Genomic DNA, 15,000 nt, shown 5'->3' on the forward strand with positions numbered 1-15,000 from the left:
GCCAAGGCTTTGGCATGCCATGTTGCTGGCCAAGGCTGTGGCATGGCATGCTGCTGGCCAAGGCTGTGGCATGGCATGCTGCTGGCCAAGGCCGTGGCATGACATGCTGGCCAAGGCCGGGGCATGGCATGCTGCTGGCCAAGGTCGTGGCATGGCATGCTGCTGGCCAAGGCCGTGGCATGACATGCTTGCCAAGGCCAGGGCATGGCATGCTGCTGGCCAAGGCTTTGGCATGCCATGTTGCTGGCCAAGGCTGTGGCATGGCATGCTGCCCTAGGCCAACGTGCCACCGCCACCGCCGCGGGCCGCCACTCGACGCATCCCGTGCTTGGCTATGTAGTTTCGATGCCACAAGCCAATGCCACAAGCCAAGCGATGGCATGTGCCAAGCGCCCGCCTAGGCATAGGCGTGGCCTGTGGCCTGGCCATGCTGGCCAGCCTTAAGGGAGGTGCCCCCCCCTTATAATAGCCTGTTAAGCCCTTTTCAATCTGGCAGGAGGAAACATCAAGCATGTTCGAGGAGTCATAATGGGGTTTTTTTAAAAAGTAATGGTTTTTTGCCAAAACTTTCAACATGAAAGTTGTATGAAATAATTTAATACACCATAAAAAAAATTATAAAAAAATATTTGGCCACCGGAATATTTTATTTTAATTTATTTCAATTTTAATACTTAAAAAATAATAAAAATTACTAAAAATACTCAAAAAATTCTAGAAAAATTCCAACAATTATAAGATGAGGCACTAGTAATTATAGTAATTTTTTTAATTATTTTTTATTTTTAATTTATTTTATTATAATTTTTATGAGTAAATAAATAATTAAAAAGCCCGACGAACGTGCAAAAACTCTTAGAGAAACCCAGCAAGCATCGGATAGCTCGAATGCAAATAACAAACGCAACAGGCAACTTCCGAGGGACATACTTTTCCCAACAAGCTTCCACTGGGGAAAGCACTAGCAACGTGTTCGCAAGTCAAAGGCAACCAAACCGGCTATTACCCGAGGGACAAGCATTTCGCAGGGCAACATATACGTAAGTCAAAGCCAAACCAAATGGCAATTACACGAGGGACAGGATTGCTTGCCAAGGGCGTGGCATGCGATGTTCTAGCCCAAGGCCAAGGCACGCCACGCTGCGGGACAAGGCCGTGGCAAGACATGCGGCTGGCCTTGGCCTTGGCATGGCATGCCGCCGGCTTTGGCTGGGCTGCGTTGGCCTTGCCATGGAATGTTGCTGGCTTCGGATGGGCTGCCTTGGCCTTGGCCTTGGCCGTGGCATGGCATGCTGCTGGCCTTGGCCTTGGCCTTGGCATGGCATGCTGCTGGCTTTGGCTGGGCTGCCTTGGCCGTGGCATGGCATGCTGCTGGCTTTGGCTGGGCTGCCTTGGCCGTGGCATGGCATGCTGCTGGCCTAGGCCTTGGCATGGCATGCTGCTGGCTTTGGCTGGGCTGCCTTGGCCGTAGCATGGCATGCTGCTGGCCTAGGCCTTGGCATGGCATGCTGCTGGCTTTGGCTGGCAGCCTTGGCCGTGGCATGGCATGCTGCTGGCCTTGGCCTTGGCATGGCATGCTGCTGGCTTTGGCTGGCCTGCCTTGGCCGTGGCATGGCATGCTGCTGGCCTTGGCCTTGGCATGGCATGCTGCTGGCTTTGGCTGGCCTGCCTTGGCCGTGGCATGGCATGCTGCTGCCCTAGGCCTTGGCATGGCATGCTGCTGGCTTTGGCTGGCCTGCCTTGGCCGTGGCATGGCATGCTGCTGGCCTAGGCATGGCATGGCATGCTGCTGGCTTTGGCTGGGCTGCCTTGGCCGTGGCATGGCATGCTGCTGGCCTTGGCCTTGATATGGCATGCTGCTGGCTTTGGCTGGGCTGCCTTGGCCGTGGCATGGCATGCTGCTGGCCTAGGCCTTGGCATGGCATGCTGCTGGCTTTGGCTGGGCTGCCTTGGCCTTGGCATGGCATGCTGCTGGCTTTGGCTGGCCTGCCTTGGCCGTGGCATGGCATGCTGCTGGCCTAGGCCATGGCATGGCATGCTGCTGGCTTTGGCTGGGCTGCCTTGGCCGTGGCATGGCATGCTGCTGCCCTTGGCCTTGATATGGCATGCTGCTGGCTTTGGCTGGGCTGCCTTGGCCGTGGCATGGCATGCTGCTGGCCTAGGCCTTGGCATGGCCTGCTGCTGGCTTTGGCTGGCCTGCGTTGGCCGTGGCATGGCATGCTGCTGGCCTAGGCCTTCGCATGGCATGCTGCTGGCTTTGGCTGGGCTGCCTTGGCCGTGGCATGGCATGCTGCTGGCCTTGGCCTTGGCATGGCATGCTGCTGGCTTTGGCTGGGTTGCCTTGGCCGTGGCATGGCATGCTGGTGGCCTAGGCCTTGGCATGGCATGCTGCTGGCTTTGGCTGGCCTGCCTTGGCCGTGGCATGGCATGCTGCTGGCCTAAGCCTTGGCATGGCATGCTGCTGGCTTTGGTTGGGCTGCCTTGGCCGTGGCATGGCATGCTGCTGGCCTTGGCCTTGGCATGGCATGCTGCTCGCTTTGGCTGGCCTGCCTTGGCCGTGGCATGGCATGCTGCTGGCCTAGGCCTTGGCATGGCATGCTGCTGGCTTTGGCAGGCCTGCCTTGGCCGTGGCATGGCATGCTGCTGGCCTTGGCCTTGGCATGGCATGCTGCTGGCTTTGGCTGGCCTGCCTTGGCCGTGGCATGGCATGCTGCTGGCGTAGGCCTTGGCATGGCATGCTGCTGGCTTTGGCTGGCCTGTTTTGGCCGTGGCATGGCATGCTGCTGGCCTAGGCCTTGGCATGGCATGCTGCTGGCTTTGGCTGGCCTGCCTTGGCCGTGGCATGGCATGCTGCTGGCCTAGGCCATGGCATGGCATGCTGCTGGCTTTGGCTGGGCTGCCTTGGCCGTGGCATGGCATGCTGCTGGCCTTGGCCTTGATATGGCATGCTGCTGGCTTTGGCTGGGCTGCCTTGGCCGTGGCATGGCATGCTGCTGGCCTTGGCCTTGGCATGGCATGCTGCTGGCTTTGGCTGGCCTGCCTTGGCCGTGGCATGGCATGCTGCTGGCCTTGGCCTTGGCATGGCATGCTGCTGGCTTTGGCTGGCCTGCCTTGGCCGTGGCATGGCATGCTGCTGGCCTAGGCCATGGCATGGCATGCTGCTGGCTTTGGCTGGGCTGCCTTGGCCGTGGCATGGCATGCTGCTGCCCTTGGCCGTGATATGGCATGCTGCTGGCTTTGGCTGGGCTGCCTTGGCCGTGGCATGGCATGCTGCTGGCCTAGGCCTTGGCATGGCATGCTGCTGGCTTTGGCTGGCCTGCCTTGGCCGTGGCATGGCATGCTGCTGGCCTAGGCCTTGGCATGGCATGCTGCTGGCTTTGGCTGGGCTGCCTTGGCCGTGGCATGGCATGCTGCTGGCCTTGGCCATGGCATGGCATGCTGCTGGCTTTGGCTGGGCTGCCTTGGCCGTGGCATGGCATGCTGGTGGCCTAGGCCTTGGCATGGCATGCTGCTGGCTTTGGCTGGCCTGCCTTGGCCGTGGCATGGCATGCTGCTGGCCTAGGCCTTGGCATGGCATGCTGCTGGCTTTGGTCGGGCTGCCTTGGCCGTGGCATGGCATGCTGCTGGCCTTGGCCTTGGCATGGCATGCTGCTGGCTTTGGCTGGGCTGCCTTGGCCGTGGCATGGCATGCTGCTGGCCTAGGCCTTGGCATGGCATGCTGCTGGCTTTGGCTGGGCTGCCTTGGCCGTGGCATGGCATGCTGCTGGCCTTGGCCTTGGCATGGCATGCTGCTGGCTTTGGCTGGGCTGCCTTGGCCGTGGCATGGCATGCTGCTGGCCATGGCCTTGGCATGGCATGCTGCTGGCTTTGGCTTGCCTGCCTTGGCCGTGGCATGGCATGCTGCTGGCCTAGGCCTTGGCATGGCATGCTGCTGGCTTTGGCTGGGCTGCCTTGGCCGTGGCATGGCATGCTGCTGGCCTTGGCCTTGGCATGGCATGCTGCTGGCTTTGGCTGGGCTGCCTTGGCCGTGGCATGGCATGCTGGTGGCCTAGGCCTTGTGTCACAGACAGAGAAATCCTGATGCTGCCCTCACTAGAAAATGCTGGAAGCCTAAGGAGGTTGCTGGAACTCTCTAGAGAATGGCTAGAAGATGGGAAGCTAATAGAAGGATCTAGAATTCTCTAGAGCAGTCAAGAAGATAATAAGCTCGGGGAGATTGTAGAACATGCTGGAAGCTTCTAGAATTCCCTGGAGCATTGTAGAAACTTGTATATAGTTAGAGGCTATGGTAGAATCTTCTAGACATACTAGAATAGTCTTCGAGTACTCTAGTTAAAGGGAAGTGTCTAGAACACTCTCCATTAATATGGTTCTAGAATAATCTTTGTAAGGCTATATAAAGGGGAGGCCCTCATTTGGCCAAACCACTCAAGTTGCAATATAATATAAGCATTCTCCAAGTGTTCTCTCTAAGTTCTCTAAGTCTCTCTTGTGTGTGTGCAATCCCCTAGCTCCCTTCCACTAAAGGCTTACTTAGGTGCAAGCAACGCGTGCTACAAGCATCTAAGGCCGCACGGTTGGCTTGGAAAGACTGAGGGTTGGTTCAGAAATTCCAAGGCCGTGACAGTTGGTATCAGAGCGGGTTACGAAGGCGTCGTGACTTGTGGACGGAAGGGCACTATGTCAGAAGTAGCTCACACCGAAGAGAACCGCGGAAGGGAGGCTGCTGCAAACTTGGGCAAGAGGGCGAAAGACAAGTCACGGGATGTGATGAGTGCCATGGACACCCGTGTGGTCAAGATTGAATTTGCTGTGGCCGATGTCAAGGAGCGTCTTGATCGGCTGGAACAAGCGATGGGGCAACTCGATGGCAACGTGGAAAGCCAAGTCGAGGAATTGCTTGAGTCCGTGCGGGACACCATCCGGATCAACTCTGAAGCGCAGAGACAAGAAAGCTATGACTTTCAGGAACGGATCCTGAAGGCTATTTGTCAACTCCAAGACCAAGTCCAAGAGCTGAAGGAAGGCTTGGAAGAGACACGGGCGGATTGGGCCATATGCAAGCGAGCTGTGGCTAATGGCGGTGTTGCCACTAATGCGGGATTCACTCCAAGGCTGGAGGCGCCAAAGCCTAAGGAGTTTGATGGCACACGGGATGCCAAGGAGCTGGATGACTACCTTTGGCACTTAGAGAGGTACTTTGAAGCTTTAAACTTAAACGATGAGCTTGCGAAGGTACGCACTGCTTCTCTCTACCTCACTAAGTTAGCTGGAGTTTGGTGGCGTCGTAAGCACGCTGAAATGGAAAGAGGCATTTGCACTATCTCTTCATGGGAACAATTCAAGAATGAACTAATGAGACAATTCTATCCGGAAAATGTGGCATATGAAGCACGTTTGAGGATGAGGGAGTTGAAGCACACCCACTCTATCCGGGATTATGTCCAAGAATTCTCTGGGTTAATGCTTCAAATCCCTAACATGAGTGATGATGACTTGCTCTTTAACTTCACAGCAGGGCTTAAGCAGTGGGCACAATTGGAACTACAACGAAGAGGCGTCAAGGATATCTCCACTGCACTCACCGTGGCTGAGACATTGGTGGAATACACGAAGTCGGAAGCTTCTAACTTGGAGTCCACCAAGGAGGGTCAAGGCAAAGGTGGGGGAGCCACATGCGCCAAAGAATGGAAGGATTCTAAGGCTTCAAGGTACAGAGAAGGTAGAAGCAAGTCACCAACGGGCAAAGACTGGAGGAATGAGTCAAAGAAAGAAAGCAAGCCCAAGGATAACTGCTTCATCTGTGATGGGCCACATTGGGCGCGCGATTGCCCAAAGAGGAAGAGTCTTAGTGCAATGCTGGAAAGGGAAGAAAGGGAAGAAAGGGAAGAAAGGGAAGAGCAGGCTTGCATGGGTTCTCTGCAGCTGCTTGGTGCCATAGAAGCGAAGCCTACTGCATCAACCCAAGGGGATAAGGGTTTGATGTACGTAGAGGGCAAAATCAATGGGAAGGCGGCCCAAGTCATGGTGGACACAGGGGCTTCCCACAACTTCATCAAGGCAGAAGAGGCCAAGCGGCTTGGTCTAAGACTTGACAGGGGTCAAGCATTAATGAAGACAGTAAACGCCAAGGCAAAGCCTGTGGATGGCATGGCTCGAGGGGTCGAGCTACACCTTGGTGGATGGCGCGGGAAAGTGAACTTCTCCATAGCATCACTCGATGACTATGATGTGGTGCTAGGGATGGAGTTTTTGCGAGAGTTCAACGTGGCAATGTTGCCTCGCGACAACAAAATGTACATCATGGAGGGTGGGCCTTACATGGTGCCAATGGTGAGCAAGGAAAATACTAAACTCCAACTTCTATCTGCTATTGAGTTGGGGGCGGACAAAGACAAGGTAGAAGGCGCTACCAAAAAGATGATTAGCGGGCAAGCGGCCAAGAAGGTTCTCTCCACACCGCAAGTCAAGGAAGACTCAAAGAAGGGGGAGCCTACCTATCAAGCTAAACTCCAAGGCAAAGGAGGAGCGAGGGCTAAGAGACTTCCACCAAGGGGAAAGGTGGATCACAAGAAGAAGAAAAGGCAAGATGCCAAGACAACTTATCAAGCACAAAGGGCAAGTGCAACTCCCTATGGCAAGGAGGCAAGGAAAAATTTGCAGGGAAGGCGCGATGAGGGCGTCGCTGCATTAGGTGGGGGAGAATGTCACAGACAGAGAAATCCTGATGCTGCCCTCACTAGAAAATGCTGGAAGCCTAAGGAGGTTGCTGGAACTCTCTAGAGAATGGCTAGAAGATGGGAAGCTAATAGAAGGATCTAGAATTCTCTAGAGCAGTCAAGAAGATAATAAGCTCGGGGAGATTGTAGAACATGCTGGAAGCTTCTAGAATTCCCTGGAGCATTGTAGAAACTTGTATATAGTTAGAGGCTATGGTAGAATCTTCTAGACATACTAGAATAGTCTTAGAGTACTCTAGTTAAAGGGAAGTGTCTAGAACACTCTCCATTAATATGGTTCTAGAATAATCTTTGTAAGGCTATATAAAGGGGAGGCCCTCATTTGGCCAAACCACTCAAGTTGCAATATAATATAAGCATTCTCCAAGTGTTCTCTCTAAGTTCTCTAAGTCTCTCTTGTGTGTGTGCAATCCCCTAGCTCCCTTCCACTAAAGGCTTACTTAGGTGCAAGCAACGCGTGCTACAAGCATCTAAGGCCGCACGGTTGGCTTGGAAAGACTGAGGGTTGGTTCAGAAATTCCAAGGCCGTGACACTTGGCATGGCATGCTGCTGGCTTTGGCTGGCCTGCCTTGGCCGTGGCATGGCATGCTGCTGGCCTAGGCCTTGGCATGGCATGCTGCTGGCTTTGGTTGGGCTGCCTTGGCCGTGGCATGGCATGCTGCTGGCCTTGGCCTTGGCATGGCATGCTGCTGGCTTTGGCTGGCCTGCCTTGGCCGTGGCATGGCATGCTGCTGGCCTAGGCCTTGGCATGGCATGCTGCTGGCTTTGGCTGGGCTGCCTTGGCCGTGGCATGGCATGCTGCTGGCCTTGGCCTTGGCATGGCATGCTGCTGGCTTTGGCTGGGCTGCCTTGGCCGTGGCATGGCATGCTGCTGGCCATGGCCTTGGCATGGCATGCTGCTGGCTTTGGCTCGCCTGCCTTGGCCGTGGCATGGCATGCTGCTGGCCTAGGCCTTGGCATGGCATGCTGCTGGCTTTGGCTGGGCTGCCTTGGCCGTGGCATGGCATGCTGCTGGCCTTGGCCTTGGCATGGCATGCTGCTGGCTTTGGCTGGCCTGCCTTGGCCGTGGCATGGCATGCTGCTGGCCTAGGCCTTGGCATGGCATGCTGGTGGCTTTGGCTGGGCTGCCTTGGCCGTGGCATGGCATGCTGCTGGCCTTGGCCTTGGCATGGCATGCTGCTGGCTTTGGCTGGGCTGCCTTGGCCGTGGCATGGCATGCTGCTGGCCATGGCCTTGGCATGGCATGCTGCTGGCTTTGGCTGGCCTGCCTTGGCCGTGGCATGGCATGCTGCTGGCCTAGGCCTTGGCATGGCATGCTGCTGGCTTTGGCTGGGCTGCCTTGGCCGTGGCATGGCATGCTGCTGGCCATGGCCTTGGCATGGCATGCTGCTGGCTTTGGCTCGCCTGCCTTGGCCGTGGCATGGCATGCTGCTGGCCTAGGCCTTGGCATGGCATGCTGCTGGCTTTGGCTGGGCTGCCTTGGCCGTGGCATGGCATGCTGCTGGCCTTGGCCTTGGCATGGCATGCTGCTGGCTTTGGCTGGCCTGCCTTGGCCGTGGCATGGCATGCTGCTGGCCTAGGCCTTGGCATGGCATGCTGCTGGCTTTGGCTGGGCTGCCTTGGCCGTGGCATGGCATGCTGCTGGCCTTGGCCTTGGCATGGCATGCTGCTGGCTTTGGCTTGCCTGCCTTGGCCGTGGCATGGCATGCTGCTGGCCTAGGCCTTGGCATGGCATGCTGCTGGCTTTGGCTGGGCTGCCTTGGCCGTGGCATGGCATGCTGCTGGCCTTGGCCTTGGCTTGGCATGCTGCTGGCTTTGGCTGGGCTGCCTTGGCCGTGGCATGGCATGCTGCTGGCCTTGGCCTTGGCATGGCATGCTGCTGGCTTTGGCTGGCCTGCCTTGGCCGTGGCATGGCATGCTGCTGGCCTTGGCATGGCATGCTGCTGGCTTTGGCTGGGCTGCCTTCGCCGTGGCATGCCATGCTGCTGGCCTTGGCCTTGGGGCTGGGCTGCCTTGGCTGCGGTTCTTATCACTAGACGTGCGTTGCGTGCGAAGGCGTGCAAAGGCGTGCGCGACCATGCGCGCAACACGCGCACCGTGGTCAAAAGACCACGCGCGCGGTATTCGCACAGGCCACGCTGCCCACGCCGCGGGCATGCCAGGCCGCCCAGGCCGTGCGCATGCCATGCCGTGCTGCCCAGGCCGGCTGCATGCCAGGCCGCCCAGGCCGTGCGCATGCCATGCCGTGCTGCCCACGCCGCGGGCATGCCAGGCCGGCTGCATGCCAGGCCGCCCAGGCCGTGCGCATGCCATGCCGTCCTGCCCACGCCGCGGGCATGCCAGGCCGGCTGCATGCCAGGCCGCCCAGGCCGTGCGCATGCCATGCCGTGCTGCCCATGCCGCGCGCATGCCAGGCCGCGCACGCCCGCGCGCATGCCACGCCATGCTGCCCAAGGCCGCGCCCAGGCCGCGCAAGGCCGCGCCCAGGCCGCCCAAGGCCGCGCCCAGGCCGCGCAAGGCCGCGCCCAGGCCGCCCAAGGCCGCGCCCAGGCCGCGCAAGGCCGCCCAAGGCCGCGGTCCAGGCCGCCCAAGGCCGCGGCCGAGCCGCCCCAGGCCGCAGCCCAGGCCGCGGTCGAGCCGCAGTGCATGTAACCCAAGGCCGCAGCCCAGGCCGCGCCCAACATGGGGCGTACCTGCCACTGCCTTGCCCTGGGCAAGGGAGGTGCCCCCCCCTTATAATAGCCTGTTAAGCCCTTTTCAATCTGGCAGGAGGAAACATCAAGCATGTTCGAGGAGTCATAATGGGGTTTTTTTAAAAAGTAATGGTTTTTTGCCAAAACTTTCAACATGAAAGTTGTAGGAAATAATTTAATACACCATAAAAAAAATTAAAAAAAATATTTTTTTACAGAAAATATTTTATTTTAATTTATTTCGATATTAATACTTAAAAAATAATAAAAATTAATAAAAATAGTCAAAAAATTATGGAAAAATTCCCATAATTAAAGGATGATTCACTAGTAATTATAGAAATTATTAAATTATTTTTTTCATTTTTTTTATTTTATTTTGATTTTTTTATGCCAAATAAGGGCTTTAAAAATTCGAAAAGCTCCAGAAAAATTGCAAAAAAATAGGGAATGACATTTAAAATTGATTGTAGTGCATTTTTAATTGTGTTGCACGGTTTGGGTAAGATTATAAAAGAATCATGTTCAAAAAGATCGATCGAGGCGGTGGCACGCCATGGCCTTGGCCTTGGCCTTGGCCTTTGCCCGCGGCCTTGGCCTTTGCCTTGGCCTTGGCCATGCCTTGCACAGGGACTTGGCCTTGCCCACTGCCTTGGCCTTGGCTTTGGCCTTGGCCTTGGCATGGCATGGCATGCTCGCCGAGGCCGTGGCATGCCTTGCTGCTAGCCAAGGCCGTGGCGTGGCATGCTCGCCCAGCCCGTGGCATGCCGTGCTCGCCCAGCCCGTGGCACGCCATGTTGGCCCAAGGCATTGGCATGGCATGCCGGCCAAGGCATGCTGGCCAACGCTGCACAAGGCGGTGCCATGGCATGGCATGCTGACCAAGACCGTGCCATGGCATGCTGGGCGAGGCCGGGGCATGGCATGCTGGCCGAGGCCGTGGCTTGCCATGCCGCCACGGCCGTGGCATGCCGGGCAACGGACCGGCATGGCCCAGCCCGTGGCACGCCATGTTGGCCCAAGGCATTGGCATGGCATGCCGGCCAAGGCATGCTGGCCAACGCTGCGGCACGGCGTGCTGGACAAGGCGGTGCCATGGCATGGCATGCTGACCAAGACAGTGCCATGGCATGCTGGCCGAGGCCGTGGCATGGCATGCTGGCCGAGGCCGTGGCTTGCCATGCCGCCACGGCCGTGGCATGCTGGGCAACGGACCGGCATGGCATGCTGGCCGTGGCGGTGGCACGACATGCTGGCCAAGGCAGTGGCATGGCATGTAGGCCAAGGCTAAGGCATGGCACGCTGTGGCATGGCACGCTGGCCAAGGCAGTCGCAAGGCATGCGGGCCGAGGCCGCGGCACGGCCCGCTGGGCAACGCGGTGGCATGGCATGCTGGGCAACGCCGTGGCAAGGCATGCGGGCCGAGGCCTTGGCATGGCATGCTGGCCGAGGCCGTGGCATGGCATGCGGGCCGAGGCCGTGGCATGGCATGGCATGCGGGCCGAGGCCGTGGCATGGCATGCGGGCCGAGGCCGTGGCGTGGCATGGCATGGCATGTTGGGCAACGCCGTGGCAAGACATGCGGGCCGAGGCCGTGGCATGGCATGTTGGGCAACGCCCTGGCAAGCCATGCGGGCCGAGGCCGTGGCGTGGCATGTTGGCCAAGGCTAAGGCATGGCACGCCGGGCAACGCGGTGCATTGGCATGCTGGGCAGCGCGGTGGCAAGGCATGGGGGCCGAGGCCGTGGCATGGCATGTTGGGCAACGCCGTGGCAAGACATGCGGGCCGAGGCCGTGGCATGGCATGCGGGCCGAGGCCGTGGCACGACATGTTGGCCAAGGCTAAGGCATGGCACGCCGGGCAACGCGTTGGCATGGCATGCTGGGCAACGCGGTGGCAAGGCATGCGGGCCGAGGCCGTGGCATGGCATGTTGGGCAACGCCGTAGAAGGGCATGCGGGCCGAGGCCGTGGCATGGCATGCGGGCCGAGGCCGTGGCATGGCATGTTGGGCGACGCCGTAGCAAGGCATGCGGGCCGAGGCCGTGGCATGTCATGCGGGCCGAGGCCGTGGCATGGCATGCGGGCCGAGGCCGTGGCATGGCATGTTGGCCGAGGCCGAGCAAGGCATGCGGGCCGAGGCCGTGGCATGGCATGTTTGGCAACGCCGTGGCAAGACATGCGGGCCGTGGCATGGCATGGCATGCGGGCCGAGGCCGTGGCACGACATGTTGGCCAAGGCTAAGGCATGGCACGCCGGGCAACGCGGTGGCATGGCACGCCGGGCAACGCGGTGGCAAGGCATGCGGGCCGGGGCCGTGGCATGGCATGTTGGGCGACGCCGTAGCAAGGCATGCGGTCCGAGGCCGTGGCATGTCATGCGGGCCGAGGCCATGGCATGGCATGCGGGCCGAGGCCGTGGCATGGCATGTTGGGCGACGCCGTAGCAAGGCATGCGGGCCGAGGCCGTGGCATGTCATGCGAGCCGAGGCCGTGGCATGGCATGCGGGCCGAGGCCGTGGCATGGCAAGTTGGGCGACGTCGTGGCAAGGCATGCGGGCCGAGGCCGTGGCATGTCACGCGGGCCGAGGCCGTGGCATGGCATGCGGGCAGAGGCCGTGGCATGGCATGTTGGGCGACGCCGTCGCAAGGCATGCGGGCCGAGGCCGTGGCATGGCATGCGGGCCGAGGCCGTGGCATGGCATGTTGGGCGACGCCGTAGCAAGGCATGCGGGCCGAGGCCGTGGCATGTCATGGCATGTTGGGCGACGCCGTAGCAAGGCATGCGGGCCGAGGCCGTGGCATGGCATGTTTGGCAACGCCGTGGCAAGACATGAGGGCCGTGGCATGGCATGGCATGCGGGCCGAGGCCGTGGCACGACATGTTGGCCAAGGCTAAGGCATGGCACGCCGGGCAACGCGGTGGCATGGCATGCGGGCCGGGGCCGTGGCATGGCATGTTGGCCAACGTCGTAGCAAGGCATGCGGGCCGAGGCCGAGGCCGTGGCACGGCATGCGGGCCGAGGCTGTGGCATGGCATGTTGGGCGACGCCGTAGCAAGGCATGCGGTCCGAGGCCGTGGCATGTCATGCGGGCCGAGGCCGTGGCATGGCATGCGGGCCGAGGCCGTGGCATGGCATGTTGGGCGACGCCGTAGCAAGGCATGCGGGCCGAGGCCGTGCCGTGGCATGCGGGCCGAGGCCGTGGCATGGCATGCGGGCCGAGGCCGTGGCATGGCATGTTGGGCGACGCCGTAGCAAGGCATGCGGTCCGAGGCCGTGGCCTGTCATGCGGGCCGAGGCCGTGGCATGGCATGCGGGCCGAGGCCGTGGCATGGCATGCGGGCCGAGGCCGTGGCATGGCATGTTGGGCGACGCCGTAGCATGGCATGCGGGCCGAGGCCGTGGCATGTCATGCGCGCCGAGGCCGTGGCATGGCATGCGGGCCGAGGCCGTGGCATGGCAAGTTGGGCGACGTCGTGGCAAGGCATGCGGGCCGAGGCCGTGGCATGGCATGCGGGCCGAGGCCGTGGCAAGGCATGTTGGGCGACGCCGTAGCAAGGCATGCGGGCCGAGGCCGTGGCATGTCATGCGGGCCGAGGCCGTGGCATGGCATGCGGGCCGAGGCCGTGGCATGGCATGTTGGGCGACGCCGTAGCAAGGCATGCGGTCCGAGGCCGTGGCATGTCATGCGGGCCGAGGCCGTGGCATGGCATGCGGGCCGAGGCCGTGGCATGGCATGTTGGGCGACGCCGTAGCAAGGCATGCGGTCCGAGGCCGTGGCATGTCATGCGGGCCGAGGCCGTGGCATGGCATGCGGGCCGAGGCCGTGGCATGGCATGTTGGGCGACGCCGTAGCAAGGCATGCGGGCCGAGGCCGTGCCGTGGCGTGCGGGCCGAGGCCGTGGCATGGCATGTTGGGCGACGCCGTAGCAAGGCATGCGGTCCGAGGCCGTGGCATGTCATGCGGGCCGAGGCCATGGCATGGCATGCGGGCCGAGGCCGTGGCATGGCATGTTGGGCGACGCCGTAGCAAGGCATGCGGGCCGAGGCCGTGCCGTGGCATGCGGGCCGAGGCCGTGGCATGGCATGTTGGGCGACGCCGTAGCAAGGCATGCGGTCCGAGGCCGTGGCATGTCATGCGGGCCGAGGCCGTTGCATGGCATGCGGGCCGAGGCCGTGGCATGGCATGTTGGGCGACGCCGTAGCAAGGCATGCGGGCCGAGGCCGTGGCATGTCATGCGGGCCGAGGCCGTGGCATGGCATGCGGGCCGAGGCCGTGGCATGGCAAGTTGGGCGGCGTCGTGGCAAGGCATGCTGGCCGAGGCCGTGGCATGTCATGCGGGCCGAGGCCGTGGCATGGCATGCGGGCCGAGGCCGTGGCAAGGCATGTTGGGCGACGCCGTAGCAAGGCATGCGGGCCGAGGCCGTGGCATGTCATGCGGGCCGAGGCCGTGGCACGTCATGCGGGCCGAGGCCGTGGCATGGCATGTTTGGCCACGCCGTGGCAAGACATGCGGGCCGTGGCATGGCATGGCATGCGGGCCGAGGCCGTGGCTCGACATGTTGGCCAAGGCTAAGGCATGGCACGCCGGGCAACGCGGTGGCATGGCATGCTGGGCAACGCGGTGGCAAGGCATGCGGGCCGAGGCCGTGGCATGGCATGTTGGGCAACGCCGCAGCAAGGCATGCGGGCCGAGGCCGTGGCATGGCATGCGGGCCGAGGCCGTGGCATGGCATGCGGGCCGAGGCCGTGGCATGGCATGTTGGACGACGCCGTAGCAAGGCATGCGGTCCGAGGCCGTGGCATGTCATGCGGGCCGAGGCCGTGGCATGGCATGCGGGCCGAGGCCGTGGCATGGCATGTTGGGCGACGCCGTAGCAAGGCATGCGGGCCGAGGCCGTGCCGTGGCATGCGGGCCGAGGCCGTGGCATGGCATGTTGGGCGACGCCGTAGCAAGGCATGCGGTCCGAGGCCGTGGCATGTCATGCGGGCCGAGGCCGTGGCATGGCATGCGGGCCGAGGCCGTGGCATGGCATGTTGGGCGACGCCGTAGCAAGGCATGCGGGCCGAGGCCGTGCCGTGGCATGCGGGCCGAGGCCGTGGCATGGCATGTTGGGCGACGCCGTAGCAAGGCATGCGGTCCGAGGCCGTGGCATGTCATGCGGGCCGAGGCCGTGGCATGGCATGCGGGCCGAGGCCGTGGCATGGCATGTTGGGCGACGCCGTAGCAAGGCATGCGGGTCGAGGCCGTGGCATGTCATGCGGGCCGAGGCCGTGGCATGGCATGCGGGCCGAGGCCGTGGCATGGCAAGTTGGGCGGCGTCGTGGCAAGGCATGCGGGCCGAGGCCGTGGCATGTCATGCGGGCCGAGGCCGTGGCATGGCATGCGGGCCGAGGCCGTGGCACGTCATGCGGGCCGAGGCCGTGGCATGGCATGTTTGGCAACGCCGTGGCAAGACATGCGGGCTGTGGCATGGCATGGCATGCGGGCCGAGGCCGTGGCTCGACATGTTGGCCAAGGCTAAGGCATGGCACGCCGGGCAACGCGGTGGCATGGCATGCTG

This window comes from Camellia sinensis, chromosome 6 (assembly GCF_055761805.1).
Source record: "Camellia sinensis isolate YWXY chromosome 6, ASM5576180v1, whole genome shotgun sequence".
NCBI classification, from domain to species: Eukaryota; Viridiplantae; Streptophyta; class Magnoliopsida; order Ericales; family Theaceae; genus Camellia; species Camellia sinensis.